We start from the raw sequence: 16,756 nt of genomic DNA on the forward strand, positions 1-16,756 counted from the left end.
ACTTTTCACTCTGTCCATGACTCAGAAAGAATTTCTCAGGTGTTCATAGACATTTGAAATCCCAAAGTGGTTGAAGATGACCTTGTAGGAACTTTACTCCTGGGCATATTGAGGCATTATTCTTTCCTTCTTAGATGGTGACTGAACCCAACTTAGCTGTGTACAGAGTCAACTAATTTGAGTTGAATGTTCAATTTAGTGCAGAAAATATCCAGGCTATGGATATATTCAGAATATCCTGAAAATATCCAGGTCATTGCTAGAGCATTTGCACTAGCTTATACAAGTTCCCAAGTCCCATTCCTAGCACTGCAAAAATAAAATAAAATAAAATAAAATAAGGAAGCATCTACAATAATCAGGAAATCTGTGCCAAAATGTGTCAATTTTTTGTTTGTTTAATTTCAAATTTATTTCTTTGTTTTGCTTATTTTTTGACTTGTTAATTAGCATACAGACTTTGGTGTGTGTATGTGTGTGCACATGCAGGATTTTGAATGGCAAGAGCACCAGATCAAAGAAAAACAGCTTTATGGTTAGAATGAAATGTAGTTCAAATACCCTATGCCCACTAACCCTCCCGAGATTCATTTTTTTCTGCTAATGTACCATGTCTCCAAGAGGCTTTGTTTAAATAAAAATGCTTTTGATTAACAGAATAAAATTGTCACTATACTTTGAGCAATTTTGTACATGTCAGGCATTTTTAATTGCAATGTAATATCTGTACATATTTATGGCATATAATATAATTCAATCACACATAATACATAATGATCAAATCAGGACACTTAGCATTTTAGCACCTCAAATTTTTTTATTCCCACATATTGAGAACCTTCAAACTTTTCTCCTCTACTTATTTGTAGAATATGATTAATTGGTGTAGACTATAGTTATCTTATTGTTCACATTTGTACATTAAAACTACTATCCCCTCCAACTATACCCATTATCCACCGTCCTACTATCTCCCCTCCCCACTACCCTATGTGTTCAAGTTTTTCAGCTTTTTTATCTTCCACAAATGAGTAGAACATGTGGTATTCTATTAAGTGAAATACACCCAGCACACAAAGGCATTTTATTTAATATTTACTATGTCTCAAATTTTTGGGGGGGTACCAGGAATTGAACTTAGGGGCACTGGACCACTGATCTACATCCTCAGCCCTATTTTGTACTTTATTTAGAGGCAGGGTCTCACTGAGTTGCTTAGCACCATGCTCTTGCCAAGGCTGTCTTTGAACTTGTGATCCTCCTGCCTCAGCCTCCCGAGCTGCTGGAATTACAGGCGTGCACCACCATGCCCAGCTTATGTCTCCAATTTACAGATGATAAAGTTGAGTCTTAGATGTTATGTTTACATGGATCATAAAGTTAGTAAAGAGTTGAGCTGGAATGAGGTGAAGTCTTAGTCACCTAGAAAAACCCCCTTTCTAGTTGAACAACTGTTAGTCATTTGCATCTTTCTATGGCTTGGTTTGGGACAAGTTAATGTATTTTATTTATTTATTTTTATGTGGTGCAGAGGCTCGAACCAGGTGGCTTATGTGTGCTAGGCAAGTGGTCCACCACTGAGCTACAACTCCAGCCCCTAGCTAATGTATTTGAGGACACTAAATACACACATTTTAATGGGAGGCGGAGGAGGACTGTGAAAGAGATGGCAAACCAGGGCTGTGGGCTGGCTGTGAACTGTGCTCCTTTAAAGCAAGGGTGTTGGATTTACACCCACCTAGATTAGGATCACAATTGCTCCACTTCAAGTTCTCACCTTGCCTAAATCACACATTTTTCTCTGATTCTACATAAACCAGAGGGATTTGTTGCAGATGATTTTTGATTTGACAAGGATCTATGATGAAAAAATCAGATACCAGAGGATACAGTTGGCAGGAAGATTCTGGAATCTAAGCTCACCAGAGCAGGTCATGAAAAGAAGATGGCAACATGATTCCAAGTAGGCAAAACTGGAAGAAAAGTTCTGGGACCCAGCAACATTAAGGACAGACAAGAAAGCAAAGGCCAAGCAGTTACCAAGGATCGAATATCTGCATAGATCAGTGGATAGAATTAACATACTGGGATGAAAACCTGAGGACCAGTGGTGGCTATTCACCAACATGACTCTTGATGGCCAGGCTGATGTCCAGCTGATCCATTCTGATGTGTCAGTGCCCAGGAACCACCAGAGCCCATGCTTAAAGCCTGTTCCCAACTGATCAGGGAATGTTTTTAACATGGACTGATAAGACTGGATTGTGAGCTCTTTCCAATAAAGGAAAACTCCAGAGCCCCTGTTTGACATGTCTCTTGGTGCAGCACTCTAGTTGTATTTAGTAAGCACCCAGCAATTATGGGCTGCCGGCACAAATACGGCTGGAACGCCCCAGGAGTTTTAAGCCATTTTCTGAGTGATGCTGCCTTACAAGCCTAACAAAATTCTGTGCTATTAGTAAAAAAAATAACGGGGCTGGGGAGATAGCTCAGTCGGTAGAGTGCTTGCCTTGTAAGCACAAGGCCCTGGGTTCGATCCCCAGCACCAAAAAAAAAAAAAAAAAAATAGCAATGGTCATCATAAACTTATTCTTTAAATGGTTTTATTCTGATAATTTATTATTGAATAATAATGAGTGGCCAGGTAACAGAAATGACATAATCAGTCTTTATTACAAAACTTGATCAATAATTGAATTTGATCCTATCACATACTGAAGTCTGAAGTCTTAAATAATACACTTCAACATAGTTAATGTCTAGGTCTTTTTCCTGTCCCTTGTCCCAATTCCCACTTACAGCTCCAAGACCCTTCCACAGCGTAGCACTAAAGATGTAGTATTACCCTGCTTCTTGACCAGCTCCCATCGGGAGCTCCACCAGGTAGAGGGGTTCATCTAATTCACCTTTATATCTCTAGTGTCCTCTATGTTGGACACTAGAGGTTGTCCAGCAATCTCTAGTCATGGTAGGTGCTCATGGCAGGTCATCAGAGGTGCTCGATAAATATTGACTAAATGAAAGAATGAAGATTATCCAAAATTGACAGTCACATTATTGACCTTTACATATGCAATATTTTAGTGCCATGATATAATAAAGTTTCAATATTACCATCACTAAGAGGGATGGAATTCTTATGGTGAATGGAGCGAGACAGGGTTGTGTAAAATTCCCTAAAGTATTGTGGAAAAAATAATTGGTAGTTTTTGAAAATGTACTTAGATTTTAATAACAATTTTATTCTAGAAAGCTTTGATGTATTAGTGATTTTCTTTACCTAATAAAGCAAACTTGGAAAGATCTGTTCTGAGTACATTAATATTCAAAGTTTAGCTTTCAAGTTGGAAGAAATTCCTATACCAGAAAGATATATTCACAGTGGAATTTTTAAATAAAAGAAAGTGGGCTGGGGATGTGTCTCAGTGGTAGAATATTCACCTTGCATTCATGAGGACCTGTACTCCATATCAAGTCCTTCAAAATGAAAATATTTCAAAATTAAGCAAATAAAAGGAAACACATCACTAGAAATAATTCATAATCCTAAAACCAGGAAATAATCAATATAAATATTTTGGTCTATATTAATATCCTCTTTTTGCTTGTTTATATTTCTATCTTTCTCTCTCTCCCTCATGACAATGACAAATGGGGGAGGAGCTCCTTAACCCCCACCCCACACACATATTTGTACATGAAAATTTGTGTCCAATATAGTTCTACTCTCATGTCCTCACTGTAGACATAGGAAATGAGTTTGCAATGAAGTTGTGCATAAAGGAAATATTAGCTGTCAGTATGTGACTGACTTGAAATTTATATTAGGATTAGGTCTTCAAATGTATATACTGTATCCCACTAAAGAAAATGTTATCTGCAATTTTTATATTATTTTAGAACCTTTACTATTTCAACTGAAATTATTTCAAATTTTACTTCAAGAATTGCTCCTCATGGAATATTTGCAAGCAGAATCTCCAAGGAATTTGAAGATTAAAGATCCAAGCCACTTCACATGTTTGGTCTCTAGGTGGCAGCAATCACCATCACCCAGCTGTACAACCCACCAGCAGATCAGATGGAAAAAAAATTTTTTTCTTTGTAAAATTTTGCAGCAGAGAATTTCTAAAGTAGTGGAACTCTGCTCATCATTACATAACAATGTAATTTGTAAATTCATCATTGTAAATTCTTTGTCCCACTATTTTAGACTCTTCCAGGTCCTTTTAAAACTTTTGAAAATTGGGTAAATACCCCCATAATTCTGCAGTCTATTTGTGCATTCTTCCTTCATCTTCAGGAATAAGAACATTTTGAAGGGAACTAATCTGAAGCTCTGTAATGTGCAGCATTAATGTTGGATAACATCATACTTTAGAGCACATACTTCACTTTGTAGCTACTTGTACTACTTTGGCCAGTTTAGATCCTGGCCAAAATAAAAGCTCACTTTATTCTTTTAATTTTGGGAAATGATATTCTCCAAAGATACTATGCCTCAGAACATTTCATATATATAATATATACATATATAGATAGATAGATACACACACATATATGTATATACACAAATATGTATATATAAAAACATGCATTATACATATATATTTATATATCATATATGCCATCTATATATAATATATTCATAGTAAGCAGTATATACAAAATAAAAATGTAAAGGGCTGGGGGGTTGTAGCTCAGTAGTAGTCCCAGCTATTCAGGAGACTGAGGCAGGATTACTTAAGCCTATGAGTTCTAGGACAGCCTGAGCATCATAGTGAGACTCCATTTTAGTTGTCTTTTACACTATGTGGCAAATATACCCAACTAGAATGATTTAGAGTAGGAAAAGTTTATTTGGGACTCGTGGTTTCAGAGGTCTTTGTCCACAGACAGTCAACTCCATTACTCTGGGTCCAAGGTTCCCCCGGCTGAGAACATCTCACTTTCAGGAGGCAGAGAAGGGAAGGAGAAGAGGCCACGGGGAAGATGCACCCTTCCAGAGGTCACCCACAGAGACCCATGTCCTCCAGTCATGCCCCATCTGCCCATTGCTACCACCCAGTCAATCCATTCAAACTAGGATGGACTGACTAGGTTACAGCTCTTTATAATCTAATCATTCTACCTCTGAATATTCCTGCATTGCCAGGAGATTTTGGGGAACACCTCACATCCAAACCATAGCCGACACTATCCAAAAAATGAATCCTATTTTGGCATTGGGGTTGGAATTGAATGGTAGAGTGCTTGCCTAGGATGTGTGAAGTCCTGAGTTTTATCCCCAGCACCACCAAAAAGATAAATAATATAATTTAGTTGCTTGTCTGTTACATTGTGGTTTCAAAACCTACCACAATATTGCACAATATTGATGAACATTTTTCAACCATTTTCTAAAACAAATTATTCTCCCACTTTTATGCATCTGACACTGGAAAAGATGAGGTTTGGGATAAATAGATCCAATCTGAAACTAAGGAGCCATCTCACATACTAACTCATCTGGACTTCACAGTCCCAAATACCCTGTGAGTAACATCTAAACTTCTAAAATAGACAGAAAATAACTCAAGAGTCAGCACCGAGTAGGCAATTTTTCTTTTATGATCTAGCCTGAAAGTTAGATTGTGTGTGTGTGTGTGTGTGTGTGTGTGTGTGTGTGTGAGCACTTGCCTGGAAGATAGGAAAAGTGAATACTATACTCTGATACACTGGTTCTAAACAGTTAAAGCTGCTCAATAATAATGAAGTTGGAATTATACTGGTAAACCAGGTCCTGGATGCACTTAACTCAAGTCTCTTTCCTCATCAATGAATGGTGACAATAAAGATAAAAATGTTCAACCCATTAGTAAAAGAACTCTGGATTACTGCTTTCCTATTCAGAGTGATGGTGTCTCTTCTGCTTGGTTTGTTTATTTATTTGCTTTTTTTTTTTTTTTTTTTATCAGGCAGGTGTTCCATCCCCAGGTCCAGAGTGCTGGTTTGCAAACCTCAATCACCATCATCTCAATGGAGACCCTTTCTTACCTATTAAAAGCCCTTCTTGACTTTTCCTTCCTGCAAACCACTGAGTGAATTTATTCCCTGCAGTGCATTTCCTTGACTGACAAAATGATTAGTTCCCATTTGGCTTTTGTTTTGAGGGCTGTTGTTGCTGGGTTGTTTTGTTGTTGTTATTATTGTTCTTTTTTGTTGTTCTAACCTCATTGGCTTTTGTTTGACACTTTCTTATTCCTAACAAACACTGTAATGTTCATACATTCTTCTTCTCTATACTTAAAACATTGCTTTCAATTTTAAGTGCTTTTGGCCTTTCCAACCCTTATTAATGATGCTATTATAAAAACAGTATGCCTCTACTTCATGTACAAACAGAGAAACAAGATGTATCCCATTTGTTTACAATAAAAATGAATTTTTAACAAAAAGAACGGACACTGAGAATAAGCTTTGAAAAAACTTATATAGCAATTTGGAAGTAATTTTATGTTTGTTTCTCATGATTATAAACTTATGGACATTAAAAAAATTAGAATAGAAAAAAATAGCACTTACAATATGTTATCCTCTGTATTTGAGCTCTGTTATATACATTGCCTCATTTCATCATCACTAAAGATCTAGGGTGTCAGTGGAATAAATTACATCTGCTTTTTTTTTTTTTTTTTTTTTGCCTGGGTGATCCTCCCCACCCCTTTGCTTATATTGGGAGAATCCCCCTTTCAGGTGAGTTGTTACAACACTCCTGGTGTTTTCTTCCACTCTAGGAAACAAAAAGGGGTCACTTCCCTTCCCCCGCTGCCTCCAGGGCATAGCCACTGAGGCCTCTGTATGGCACTTTTCATCTTGCAAAGTGCAAAGACGTACCTATTATAACTGTTTGATTTCTGGTGACTTAGTCCTCAGATAACTGTAGTGTGTAACTGTGGCAGATGGAATGTTGCATCAGAGGGATGAGTTAGTTGCATTGTTCTAATGCCTACAACTTCCTTTCACCTAGTCCATCTTCTAAGCTTAGTTCTTCAATTTCACTGTCTATTTTGTAGATTACTGACATCTTCCAATAAGGTCTTTTATATGTAAGTTATCTGGAACCATTTTCTTTTGTTTTAAGTTGAGGAATCTGACACAGAAAATGAGACTATGTTCTGAGTAGTTAGCAATAGCCAACCCTTTGGGAGAATTAGGGGGAATCTGAGACTTGTCTGACTGCCTGGAGGCTGAAGGCAGTGAACACCAGGCATGAGACTTTGATGGTTCATGGTGTATTAAGTGACAAAACGACTAATTATTTTATACCTATGGTCATCTGAAATAACATGCTTGCTACAGACATGCATTGGGGGATCACACTGAGTTCTCAATAAAACAGGGAGTAATGAGAAAAAGTCAAAGTTTAGAGTTTGTCTAAATATAATAGACTGGAAAGCTTAAACAAAGGGAATAGTGAGTGCAAATCCTTAAGTTCTTCCTTGAGATAGATAAAAATCTGTCAATTTTCGATCATTGTCCTAATAGCATTAATTTCTGGTAACCCAAATGCTATAGTTTAAAGTGTCTCTTAAAGCCCCATATGTTAAAAACTTGGTCTCCAGGCTATGGTGCTTTGGGGAGGTGGTGGAATCTTTAAGATATAGGGTCTAATGGAGGAAATTTCAGTCACTGGAGATATGCCCCTGAAGGTCCCTTCCTATTTCTCTCTTCTGCTTCCTGAATACTATGAGGCAAATAGGTTTATTTCATCATGTAATTACTGAGACACTATAGACCCAGAACAAGAAGTCCACACAACCATGAGCTAAGTAAGGTCTCTGACACCATGAACCAAAATAAACATTAAGTTGATTATCTCTGATATTTTGTCATAGTAAAAGAAAGCAGATTGACAGAGTAGTCAAAAACTAAACTCATATTTATTATAGCAGATTCTTAAGTATATAAATTGAACTTATAGGTCCTCTTTGTGCTTTGGACAAGTTACTCACAATAGAGATGAGGTCTGCATACCTGCCCTTTATGCTGTCAGAGACATGATCTTTATTATCCTGGAAATTAAGAAATCTCTCTGGAGGGGAGACATGTCTCTCTAGTTTTCCTATTAAGGAATAAAAATAAATTCATTCAGGAAAACGTCACTGTATCTTTCCAGGGCTTCCTATTTACAAAAGACATTCCAGGAAAGATAGAACTGGTGGTCAATATTTAGATATCTAGAAACTTGTATAAGAGATTCATAGAGAATTATCTCTAAAGAATTTACAGTACTGAAGTCCTACATTTAAAAAGAAAGGAAAGAAATACAAAAAGATTGCAAATCAATCACCTCAATTTCCACGTAAGAATAGAAGAGTATTCTCATTGTTTACAGAACAGGCTAGGATCTTTGAAGATTTCCACTACAAACTTAACAATCCTGGGAAGAAGAGGAAGTGACAGTTCTTTTAATGGCCTCTGCAGCAAGCGGTGCCCCTCATATGAGAGCTGAGCCCAGGCCAGCACATCTACAGTGGGCTCCCCAGTGTTTCATCCCACAGTCAGTTATGTGGCTCAGGTGGCATTTCCTAAAGCTGGCATGGCTATGGGCTCTGCTCTCTGGTACACACTAGGTCATGCCATCACTGGAAGCTTCTGTGGAAGAAGTGATGCTGAGCCCTCAAGCCCTGATGTCACTTACCAGGATCCTTAGGGAGCCCAGTCACTGCAGCAGCAATTTGGTGGCTCTTGCTTTTATAAAAGTTTTTGGAGTGTGCCCCAAATTCGGTGAATCAGGGACGCAGAAACAGTTCAGACTTGCAAATGAATTAGTCTAATCAAGGACTTTAAATTGAAGAAATGAAAATCAGCTCTCATGACCAAGTTACTTTAGCATAACAACTTAATTGATAGTGAAAGCATAACATGTAAAGCCATCAGTTAAACCTCTTCCATGGAAGAAGGTCTTCTGACTGTACAGAAACTCACTGAAATGGTATAGAATTCAGGGTGATCAAATTGATGTGGTCTCCTTATATCATTTATTGCAATGCTATTTTTGTGAGCTAATTAGAATGAAGTAATTTTCTTCCAGAAACTAAAACTAGAAAAAGAAGAACAAAATGTAAAGTAGGCAGAAAAAAGACAATAGTAAATATCAGAGAAGAAGGCAATCAAATTGAAAACAAAGAAACAACAGAAGAAAATTAACAAAGCAAAACCCTTGTTTTTTAAGAATATCAATCTTCAGTCAAAGTGATCAGGAGAGACAAAGCAAGAATTGCCAATATCAAGCATGAGAAATATGACATCTCTACAGATTCTGCAGATATTAAGAATAAAATTAAAGAAAATTATAACAATTTTATGCTAGTAAATTACACAATTTAGAGGAAATAGACAAATTTTTTAAAAGATACTTTGGCGAAAATAAGTTGAGTAGCTAGGAGCAGTAGTGTACACCTATAATCCCAGTTACATGGAATGCTCAAACAGAATTACTTGAGTCCAGGAGTTGGAGGCCAGACTGAATGATATAGTAAGATCTTGTCTCAAAAAAAAAAAATAAATAGAAAATTAAAAAATAAACTTAGGCACACTAAAATTTGGGAGAAATTATTTAAGCAGAGAACAATTCATGAATCAAGCAGCACCAATTAACAAGCAATTTAGGCTCAGTAAATAGGTCACCAGGGATAAATTTTTATGGATCAAGTCAAAGAAAATATTTGACGGATTAAACTGGAAAGTCTGTAGTTAGATGTTAGTTGGTTTCTGAGTTGGATTTAGAGTTTAGTAAAGTCTTTCATTAAAGATTAGTTGGTGGTTTCTAATTGGATAAGTTTAAGTTTCATTTTGTCATTTACATTGGGTTAGGTTTAGGTGTCAGTGGCTTAAGTAGGAACCCAGGACACTGAAACTGTCTCACCCTAATGACCTCCCATCATTTGTTTGTTTGGTACCAGAGATTGAATCCCAGGACACAACCACTGAGCCACATACCCGGCTCCTTTTTCATATTTTGTTTTGAGATGGAACATCATTAAGTTGCAGAGGGCCTTGCTAAATTGCTGAGGCTGGCTTGAGGAAGCAGGTTACTGGGAGCATACCCTTGGAGATTATATTATCCCTACTCAAGTTCTCTCTGCTTCCTGGCTGTAAAGAACTGTGTGTCTTTCCTCCATCATGCCCTTCCACCATGATGCTCTGACTCACCTTGGGTTCAGAGCTATGAAGTCAGTCAACCATGGAACCATGAGCCAAAATAAATTCTTCCTTCTGTAAGTTGTTCTTGTGAGGTCTGTGGGTCACAGTGATGAAGAGATGACTAACACACCCTCGTTTTTACTTTATGTTTAAATAATAGATCCAAGTTGGGTGAGATAGCACATGCCTATAATTTTAGTTACTTGGGAGATTCAGACTGGAGGATCACTTGAACTCATAAGTTGGACACCAGCCTGGGCAATAGAACATGATCCCATAAATAAATAAATAAGTCCATGCTCAGGGATGAAGCATATTAAAAAGTTACGTAGGAGATTGAGACAGAAGGATCACAAATTTGAGACCAGCCTGGGCAACTGAGACCCTTTCTCCAAATAAAATTTAAAAAGGGACTAGGAGTATAGCTTAGTGACAGAGGACTTGTCTAGCTTGTGCTGGTATTGTTTTTAATCCCCAGTGCTGAAAAAAAGAAGGGTGTCATTTACCTGGGATATATCTCAGCAATAGAGTACATGCCTAGCACTTGAGATGCCCTGGGTTCAATTCCTATCAGAGTAAAAAAAGAAGAAGTAAAAAAGGAGAAATTCCTATTGATTTTTTGACCTGGTAGCACACAACTGTAATCCCAACTCTTGGGAGGCTGAAGCAGGAAGATCCCTTGAGTCCAGAAGTTCCAGACCAGCCTGAGTAACATAGCAAGACTTAAAGAGAAAAAAAAAAGGAAAAGAAAAGATGTTCATTGTAATCTGTAGTATAAATTGAATGATGTGCCATAATTTGAAATCCCACTGAATTGGAAAAGTGAATTTCTATACCCAAGCTAAACCAAGTTTTAGTACAGAAATAATAGATTAATAGGAAATAGTATTTACAAGTCTGGAGCTCTAACTCTGTTAGAAGATATCTTTTTTTTAATTTCCTTGTGGTGTGGGATTAAACCTAGAGCTCCTGCATGCTATTAAGAGGACTTTGAGAGGCAAAAAATAAAATAAAATAAAATAAAATAGAATTTCCAGAAAAATCATTTTCTAGTGTCTCTTAAAATTATCTCAGATCAGAGACCATTGAGCAGCCTCAATATCAATACTGTACTTAGTAAACTAGAATATTCTGATTTAAAAACCATGTATAATCTGGGTACAGTGGAGTATGCTTGTGATCTCATCTACTCCAGAGGTTGAGGCAAGAGGATCACTTGAGCCAGATGTTCAAGGCCAGCCTGGACAACAAAGCAGGACCCCATCTTAATACAAGCAAACTATGTGAAGACAAAACCTTTATTGTGATTATTAGGACATGGAACTACCTAGAATCAAATAGAAAAACTTTTAGTTTTTGAAAGAACTGTATTGTGACAAAAACATGAGGCCTATCTAGATTTTGCATGTGACTGTTCAACTCCTAAGGCAATCCTGGGTTTCAGAACTTAAACCAAGTAGTTTTCATGCACCAGAAATAACCTCCTACTAGTGTGTGCCTGTGAGGTCATGGATGACCCTGGGAAATAAGCATTCTCCTAAAGATCTGAAATAAACACTGACACATTAGATTGTCCAATTGGGGAATTTAATACACTGCAAAGGGTATGTACTGTTGGACAGGACTGCGACAGATCATGAAGCAAAAGGGGAACTCACCAGAGGCACAAGTTTAAGTGACAGGAGTAAAACACTCAATAATTAAGATAAATAGGAGAGAAAATGAAAGATTAGAAGATAGGTGTGTTTCCCAGCAGTTGCCTTGATCGAGATTTAAAAAGCAAGAAGTTCACTCCTTGGTGAGGTGGATAACTAAGGGAACTCACTGAAATTCAATACTGGACAGTAGAAGAAATCAAAGAGACACAGAAAGTCAGAAACTCCGAACATAATATAAAAAATAATATAGATGGGCACAGTAGTCATGGGTGCTAAGAGGAGAGAAACACAGACAAGAGAGAGTAAAGTGTGGTGAAAAAAGTTAACTTGGGGAACTTGTGAAATAGATAGGTAGACTGATTTTTGTGGACACAGCATTAGTGGGGAAAGTGGTTGAGTGAAAAGCAACAAAAATCACTCTGCCTGTGGATGAATAGTTTAGTAGGAACTACATCCCTGGAACAGGAACCATTTATTAGTGCTGTGTGGCCATGAGCGGGGGCAGAAGATTAGGAACTCATAATGGAAGTTGCCACCATGATCCAGCAGCCACCTATTATGGCCCCAGAGTGTGCCTGGACCAGTGTGACTGAAACAGGCACAAAGAAAATTGTGAACAGGTCATCCAGGCTTCAGTCATCGAGAAAGAGAGAGAGAGAGAGAGAGAGAGAGAGAGAGAGAGAGAGAGATTCTTGTTGCTGGTATCCCATAAGATCTATTGGGAAGACAGGAGCATCTTCACTCCAGGTCTGATCCTGGGTAATTCACATTCATAGCAGTGAATGCAAAACTTGTGGAGGTTTAGACTTTGCAACCTAAAAGTGGAATGTACAGGAGGCCCCTGAGGCCAAGGCATGGGGCAGAGATCAGCTCCTTCCCAGCAACAGGGAGAATGGATCAAATCTCCAATAATCACCAGAGCTCCAAATTTCAGCCAAGACTAGATCCCAACTACTACAACTTACAATTTAGAGTTCTACACCATCCCTGCTACAGGAATACACAATGTATCAGCACTCCCCAATCTATACCATGCTATCGTGGGAGATAAGAAACTGAGAACTACTTCAATCAGATTTGGCTCCTAGCCACAATTGGCAGCTCGGTGAGAATACAAAGATGTTGAACTTAAATATCCCCAGCTCTTGCTTGACACAAGAGTTGCAGAGCCCAAAAATAAACACAAAGAATGAAAATTCATCATTGCCAAACAAATAGAGGATTGTTTCACCTCAGCAGAAACAATCCTTTATTTCTCATCGAAAATTTTTCCTTTTTTTTATATTCCCCGTGTTTTAACTTTTTTATTTTAATTTTTAATTTTTTTCAAATTTAATTTTATTTATGGAAAAAAGTTTTTTTCCATTCTGTATGATTGTGTGCATGTGTGTTGAGGGGTGTTCTTACTATACAAATATATATATATATATAATATGCATGTATATTTCTTACCATTTTACCTTCTTTTTAAGTGCTTTTATCTTCACCCATAATTATTTAGAGTTGACTTAGGTGGGATAAAATAATATGTAGGTTTAAGTTATAATGATCTTATATTTGTTGTTTGTTAATACCTTGATTTTTGTTCCTCTTATTGCTTCTTCACTCTTTCCTCACTAACAGACAAATTTTCTTTTTCCCTCTAGCCCTCTTTAGCATTTCATTACTTTTAGTTAGTTTTACTCTTTCTTATTTATAACCATCATCTGCTACCTATCTCCTATCTCTCCTCTGCTCACTTTTAAATATTTCAAACATTCTCTTTCCTCCATACCCTGTTTTCTCTTCACTTAAGAAACTGCAATTCCTCGGAGCTGGGGTTGTGACTCAGTGGTAGAGTGCTTACCTTGAGCATGTGAGGCACTGTGCTTGATTCTCAGCACCCCATAAAAATAAATAAATAAAATAAGGTATTGTGTCCTTCTACAACTAAAAATGTTTTTTAAATAAGGAAACTGTAATTCTACCATCAGAATTGTATAGTTTGTGTAATCACTACCTCATTCATGTTGCGATTATTAATACAATGGATGAAATAGTAGACACCTGTTGTTTAATGCCTGATCTAGTTCCTGGCTGTTTATTGTTGGTGCTAGTGTTAAACGATGACTCACTGTCCTTACACAGATGATAATTAGTGTGTAAATGTCAAAGTAGACCCTGGACATTTATCTTAAGGCTGTATACTCCTTGCTAACATTATTGCTATTCCTGGCTCCCCACTTTTACTGGCTGGAAAATGATTGGGACACCTCAAGATCAGAGAGTAGAGATCCTGCCGCTGAGCAAAATTCACAACTCAGTCAAGCAACAGCAAATCTCTCTCCAAACATGATCTAGCCCCAGTCAAGTCTCAACAATACTTCAACACATAAAATAGGGGACACGAAAACCTCAAAACAACAACCAGACCCCAAATAAGAATAACCAGAAAGGGTCCTCAGGACCCATGCTTGAAATTCTACTCATATATCAAAAACAGAGAGAAGTCCCAGAACAAAGATGATATCTGCACCTAAAGGACAAGGGGACTCCATCTCAACTAATGCACAAGTTTAAGACCTCTGAAAACATAAGGAAACAGGCAAACAAATCTCCCTCCAAAATGTATAATTCCCAAACAAAAGATAGAAATGTATAGAAGCGGATAAAATTCCAGAGAATGACTATAAAAATCCTATTATTAAAATGTTCAGTGAACCAAAAGAAGATCTAAGAAATGAATTAAGAGAGAAAATACAGGAGATGAAATATCCTTTCATTTAAGAAATAGAAATATTGAAAAGAAACCAATCAGAACTCCTGGAAATGAATAACAAAATAAATCAAATTATAAATTCAATGAAAACCATCACCAACAGATTAGATTGCTTTAAAAATAGAACTTTGGGCCTTGAAGTTAGAACTTTGGGCCTTGAAAACAGGGTATATAAACTTGAATACTCAGTATTCAATAAAGAAATAAAAATGAAAGCCCATGATGGAATATATAAGAACTCTGGGACAGTAACAAGAGAACAAATCTGAGAGTCATGGGGATAGAAGAGAACTGGAAATACAAGGTAAAAGCTAATGCCTATTCTTAATAGAATGTCTTCAGTGAGATAGTAGTAGAATTTTCCCCCTATTTTAAAAAAGAGATAGATGCCCACGTACAGGAGAACCCCCAATAGACAAGATCAGAACAAATGCTTCCAAGACACTTCACAATCAAAATTCCTAACATAGAAAATAATAAAATAATACTAAAATCTTTAAGAGAAAAATGTCAGGTCACATTTGGATCAAATCACTAAGGCTCACTCCTGATCTGTCCCTAAAATCAAGGAGGGCCTGGAGTAAGATATACCAAGCTCTTAAAAGAAAACAATTGCCAGCCACGGCATACTACATATACAGAGGAATCCAAAAACAAAACCCAAATGTCCCAAATGGGAATTTCATTAGAAGAGTAGACAATTAAATGAAAACAAGACTAGAATTAAATATAGCAAGCAAACCAAAATGGGGGAAAACTACAAATAGGTCCATAATAACACAATGTAAATAGTCTTAACTACTCAATTAAAAGATACATTAGAAGAATGGATTAAAAAACAAGTTCAAACTATATGCTGTTTGCCAGAAACTCATCTAACAGGTAAAGATATCCACAGGAATGAGAGTAAAAGGATAAAAAAATACATTTTATGCAAATGAAATCCAAAAGCAAGAAGGAGTAGCTGACAAAGCAGATTTCAAGCAAAAAATAAGAGACAAAGATCTCTACATCCTGATTAAGGGAAGAATCCAACAAGAAGATACTATGTACTAAATATATATGCCCCAAATGTCAGTGCACCTAATTACATAGAAAAAAATTCTTTGATATTAAATTCAGACAGGTCTCAAAACAAAAATATTGGGTGATTTTAACACACCCTTATTACCAATATGCAGTTTATCCAAACATAAAATCAATAAGAATATTCCCAGCCTAAATAATACTATTAAACAAAAGGGCCTAGTATACCTCTATAGAATATTTCACTCCAAAACAGCTGAACTTACTGCCTTCTCAGCAGCACACAGAACCTTTTCCAAAATAGACCATATTCTAGGTCACAATGTATCAGTAAAGACAAAAAAAATTATATAATTGCATGCATTCTACCAGATCATAATGGAATTAAACTAAAAATAAACAGAAAAAATAATAAAAACAACCTAAACACATGAAAAGTGAACAGTGCTCTCCTAATTGAAAAATGGATCATATAAGAAGTCAAGAAATTCTTAGCAACAAATGAGAACATAGATACAGCATATCAAAATCTTTGAGACAGTAAAAAAGCAATTTTAGGAGGAAAAATTATAGCACTGAGTGCCTACATTAAAAAATTAGAGTGAGTTTGTTGGGATGAATCCAACTACTATGTGTAACTCTAAAGTTGTAATTAAAAAAAAAAACAGAACCAAAATAAACCTTTTCTCTTTAAAAGAGAGAGAGAGAGAGAGAGAGAGAGAGAGAGATCCCCAAATAAACAAGCTTATGCTCCACCTCAAGCACTTATAAAAGGAAAAAAAAATGAATCCCCAAATCATTAGAAGGCAGGAAATAATTAAGAGATAAAAGCAATGAATTTTAAAATATAAAAAATTCTAAACCCATATGAGTTGCCCAAATTGAACAAGGAAAATATAGAAAACCTTGAAAAACTCATGCAAAATAATGAAAGTGAAACAACACTTAAAAGTCTTCAAACAAAGAAAAGGCTAGGACCAGACATATTCTCATCTGAGTTCTACCAGACCTTTAAAAAAGAACTAAACCAGTCTTTCTAAAATTATTCCATAAAATTGAAAGGGTGGGAACACTCTGAAATACATTCTGTGAAGCCAGTATAACCCCAATTCCAAAATCAGACAAA

This window comes from Sciurus carolinensis, chromosome 12 (assembly GCF_902686445.1).
Source record: "Sciurus carolinensis chromosome 12, mSciCar1.2, whole genome shotgun sequence".
Lineage (NCBI taxonomy): Eukaryota > Metazoa > Chordata > Mammalia > Rodentia > Sciuridae > Sciurus > Sciurus carolinensis.